The sequence below is a fragment of the Glycine max genome, chromosome 17 (genome assembly GCF_000004515.6).
Source record: "Glycine max cultivar Williams 82 chromosome 17, Glycine_max_v4.0, whole genome shotgun sequence".
NCBI classification, from domain to species: domain Eukaryota; kingdom Viridiplantae; phylum Streptophyta; class Magnoliopsida; order Fabales; family Fabaceae; genus Glycine; species Glycine max.
Genome location: NC_038253.2, coordinates 4,616,128 through 4,621,469, shown reverse-complemented (window position 1 = coordinate 4,621,469; position 5,342 = coordinate 4,616,128). Strand labels below are relative to the sequence as shown.

The 5,342-nt window shown below is 29.0% G+C and overlaps 1 long non-coding RNA gene across 1 annotated transcript; it reads right to left on the bottom strand.

The window, feature by feature from the left end:
• Positions 1-4,162: 4,162 nt before the first annotated feature.
• Positions 4,163-5,044, bottom strand: LOC121173860 (uncharacterized). The gene is made up of 2 exons (XR_005889416.1): positions 4,697-5,044; positions 4,163-4,384 (listed from the first exon to the last, which is right to left on the bottom strand). It is a non-coding gene; the product is annotated as an uncharacterized lncRNA (long non-coding RNA).
• Between the last annotated feature and the right edge of the window lie 298 nt (positions 5,045-5,342).

Sequence of the window (5,342 nt, the reverse complement as noted above, 5' to 3'; positions counted from 1 at the left end):
ACCCTTTTAGATGAAAGTCCAATTTGCTTTTCAAATCAAGGCTGCATGCATGCTACGCGACTGTCTTCACTTTTCTCTGCATTGTTCATAATTGACAAACATATAATCCTACTTCTTCTGCTCCTATATATAATAAAAAAATAATTATTTAATTCATTAAGATTAATAAAAAAAAACTAGATCAGTTAATTTTTCATAACTTTTAGTTTTATTCTAAGATTATTCATGATTATTTTTCAAAAGATAAATTTTTAACCAATAAGTTTAATTTGTTCTGTTGATAGCTCAATAAATATATTATTTTTATGAAAAAATAAGTATATTATTAAGAGTAAAAAAGAAATTTAATAATAAAATAATCACATATTTCTTATAATTAAAATAAAAAATATTATCTTTTATTTCTTAACATAAAAACAGAGGTATACTAGGTTGCAATATTATAGCCTATTGTACTTAGCTTCTTTCTATTCATCTATGATTGTTGGTCAATGCAACAGCACAAGGACAAAGATTCCATATAACGTCACACACGGTTCGATCCCACACGAACATGATCACAAATTCACAATCCTTATCTTGTTATTTTCTTATGATTACAATCCTTATCTTTTTATTTTCTTTGTTTATAACTCATGTCATATTGATATGGGTCATGGCTGCAGTGATAAAAGAAAAACGAGTCATGGCTCATGACTCATGCATAGGCTAATATTGATCTGATCCCCGTTTTTATTTTCATTTTTAATTTTTAATTATATCTCTAAGTATGATTATGAAAATAGTGAAATCACTGTTTTCCTTACCTTTAAAATTTTATGAACTAGACGATGAAAAATAATTAAAATATTTTAGATTTTATTTTTTTTACCATTTTTATTCTGGATAAGTGTCATCTATCCCAACAAAATCCTTCATAGAATACGGGCCGCTCTACATGTGGTCCAGCACAACTTTTCTATCCTTCACTGGGCTCAGTGGGCTGTATCACCAACACCCCAATCTCGAGATTATAAAGTACCATGATTATTTAATATGTATTAAGCTATACGAATAATATTAGAAAATAGAAATGCATGCACCGACATATTGTCAATATGCGAGTGAAATTAAATTTGATTTTAATAAATAAGGTTTCAGTTTTGAGTCTTCTGAAAAAAAAAAAAACAGAACCAATCCTAATATTTTTTGGATCGAGAACAAAAGATAAATAAAGATTTTTAAATATGTATATATAAGGGTTTTTATTTTTTGATAAAATTATGTGTTTATTTCATTTGAAATTTGTTTAATAAAATATAAAGAACTTATATTTATCATTTAGCTCTCGACCAATAAAATGTGAGGATCAAGTGATCGACCCTGCTTAATTTTAATTAAAATATTCGTGAATTTCTCAATATAATGATGATCTTCAATTTTTATTTATTTATATTTACATGTTCATCTCAAAATTTATTCAAAAAATGCAAATTGACATTGACATTCAAAGTAAAAAGAAGAAATGATACAGCTTTTAGACAACAGTCCACACTCCCCAAAAATCAAGAGTCGTCTACTTCATGTTGGGCAAAAAAATATGTTAATTTACTCAACACATTACCCATGTAAGTACAGCAGGCATGAATAAATAATTTGTTATTTATTATTTTATTTTCTATGTTTTAAATTCACTTTGGCAGTTTAGGAAGGAAAGATCCAATCAACCACTCTCTCCTAATCCTTTGGCTTTCGATCTGTAATTTACATATTTTATTCGAAGATAATGATTGTGAAGTCAAAAGTACTGTTTCGTTGAAAATAAAATAAAAAAATAAAAACAGGGAGCATTATTGATAGTCCAACAAATTATATCGATCACGTATGAGAATATTCAGCAAAATGCACCATATTATGTGACGTGCCTCGTCCTACACATCAATTTTATTGGACTGTTGTATCTCCAATCTCACACACTGATATGAACACCACCATCTTAGTCACCACTCCCTTTCTCACACATAAAAAAGTGCACAGTAAGTTGAGTTTAGAATAGAGCAACTCGTGAATTTGATCTTGACATATTGACCATATTATGTTACCCCAACCATTTTCATATTTTTCCAAAGCCACTAAAGGGGTGGTGGATTGGTGACATTTGTGCACTACGTCATGTTGAACAATTATCTTATTGCCCACTATCCAAATACTTATAGTGCCTTTCAAGATTCGTAATACTAATTTTAATGTCGTAACCTTTTAACAAAGCCACCATTTTCTACCTTTCGTTAGTTGGTATGATCTTCACGACATGTTAAATACTACTACTACTAGTATTTTGTGCATAGTATAAATGTTTGTATATTTAAATGATATATTTTCTAAAATAATCATTTTACATCCATGCATACATTTTGATTGACATGCTTAAGAGACCTTAGAAATTATCTATCAATTGGATTAAGCTTTGTTGATGAATGATGGTTTAGAAATTATATATTTAAATGCATTTTATTTGTAACAAATGGTGAAAAAATAGAATAAATTTGAAATATTAAACATAAATTACAAGAAAAATAAACTAGCTAGAAAGAAAGATATTTCGGTTTCAAACAACAGCAAATCATGTGTTGTAAGAGACTGTCTTACTCTTGAAACTGAGAACTCATTGACCATCAAATCTCATTCATTTATTATTTAAAGATCTTGAAATAATCCCATTAAATTCACCATAAATATCGTCAGATCATATCATTTAATAAACAGATAAAAAAATAATTGAAATCTGAGGAAAAATAGTAATAACTCTCACTATAAAAAAACAATTTGAAATTTGAAATGAACAACTATAATAGAAATCAACAACAGTTGATATGTGGGGGAAGCGACAACTTTTTAATGTAAAAAAAATTGAAGGTAGCTAGCTACTGTGGTAGCAAAGCAAATGATAGATTAAGAGAGAAAGAAAAATTTTAAAGTAAGAGGAAGAATTTAAAAGTAATTAGTACACGTTTCAAGAAAATACAAGAAAAAAGATCTTGAATACAAAAACTCCAGTTTTATTAAATTGAAATATATGATCAACAGCAATTTTATTTATGCATGTGCAGTTTCATAACCAGACTTTCAAGGAATATTCTCTCCAAATTCCTTCCTCGGTCCCAATGGTTGAAGTGTTGTCGGATAATCCGGGCCTAGCTGCTCTTCCGATCCCCTCGATCTCTAGTTCGTATTATTCACAAAATACCCGGGGAATGCCAATAATATTTGTTTTATATACTTCTCATTTGATTAATACGGAGAGAGATTTGAATTATTTAAATGAAATTATAGATTCAAACTTTGTTATGATTATCATACCAAAAAAAGAAATAAATTTCAGACATGAAATTAAATATATTATCTTCAATTCATTATGATTATCTGAGCATTACATGATCTTGCAACTTTGGCTACAAATAATATTATTCTCTCTTTTTCTATTTCTTCCTTTAACAAGCTGCATGCACCCTTAATTACTATATTGTCGAAACAAAGCTCCACTAATAACTTGCAGTTTTTTTTTTATAGGAAGACAGATTTGCCCAAGAAAAAAAAGAAGAAGAAGATAACGCGTGCGTTGTGTTTGGCAAGGTGAGTATACGAAGTCAGGTTGTTTCCTTCGTGCAGGCAGGGGAGCAAATAAGAATTCAAATACAGTAGAAAACATATATGTTATGCTATGTTCGATTTTAAGAGACCATAAGAAACTCAACTTATCTTTTATATAATAAGTTATCTGAATTTTAAAGCTAACAACACTTATCATCTTTTAGCTTAGGCAGTTGTTGTTATCAGTTTGAATAAATTTTATATAAGTTCTTTTCCATCATCCTTTTATAAAAATTATCAGGCAAACGAGAAATTATTATTTTAGACTATCATGATCTTTGATTAATCTTTATCTAACATATAAATGTATAATTAAGTTGTGTTAGTTATTTTTTGTAAACTGAAAAGTTCGATCGTACATATAAATTAGTTGAAACTATGATCACGTGGTGATTCTAAGTTATGTAATAATATTTCCAATCAAACGCCTCATAATAATTCTATCAGTTCATGCATGTATTTATTTAATTAGATTTTGTTAATAAAGCAATGTCTCATCAGTTTACCAAAAAATATGTGCAGGTGAGTCATATAATAATAATGCATACATTTCACAACGTAATTTATTAATCATACAAATAACGACAACGTTTCTAGATAGAAAATTATTTGTTTAACATACGGTTATGATGAATCTAACAGCTTACAAGATATACATAATTGAAATGAGGGAAGACGTCCACTCAACATATGCTATGACATTTCAAAGAATAAGATAGTGGATGGCTAACCCAAGTCCGCTATATCCAGTTTTCTGCAATCATGAAAGCATCTATTATCGTTAGGACTTAATCTATAAAAGGAGTTCCAATGGGAAAAGTATTATTATAAGAGTAATGTTTTTGACAATTTAGTACATCTTATGTTTTTAGTGAAGTGATACATTTTTGTATTATATTTCGGAATGGATGAGAATTTTTCTTAAAGAACAAAAATGTGACGGAGTGTAAGGTGCCAAAGTGAAATTATTTTGTAGCGTACCTTAATGAATTAAATAATTTTTTTAATTTGGTGATGATTTTTGGTTTTTAAAAATATCAAGGGTAGGATACAGTCACGCGGTTACCGGTTTGGTCAAGTCTCCTGGCCAAATTATTATCATCATCATGAAGGTGATATCGATGCTGGAGAGGAACACCCATAGCGAGACGAAGGGGTTCTTGTGAGTGTGGCTGTTCACGCTGTCGTCGACGTCGTTGAACGCTGCGGCGGCCATGGCGGTGCCCCGACCACGAGACAATGGAGATCGAAGAGGGGAATGGGAAGGTCATTTCCCGACAAAAGACAACCATGCACAAGTTACAACTCTGCTTTTGTGAACTAATAAGTATTTCTCCTTCCATTATTTTTTTTCCGTGACCAATATACATTATCTTAGAAAATGATATATTTTGAGCGTCCATCTTTAAGAAGAAAAAAATATTGCATGCGAATTTTCCTCACAATTTTCGGGAAGCAAATGCAAGCCTCTCTTTATTTAAGATTCTTACATTTGTTTAATATTTTTATATAAACGTATTTTTTTATCAATCTAATTATTAATTTATAGTTATTGATACTTTCATTATTTATGTTAATGAAATTTATAAAAATACAATTATAATATTCAGTAGTTTCCATTTATACATATTTTAAAAGTATAAGTATATAAATTAATTATTGCATAGTTTCAAATTAATATAAAATTTTATAAATATATTGTACTATCTCCA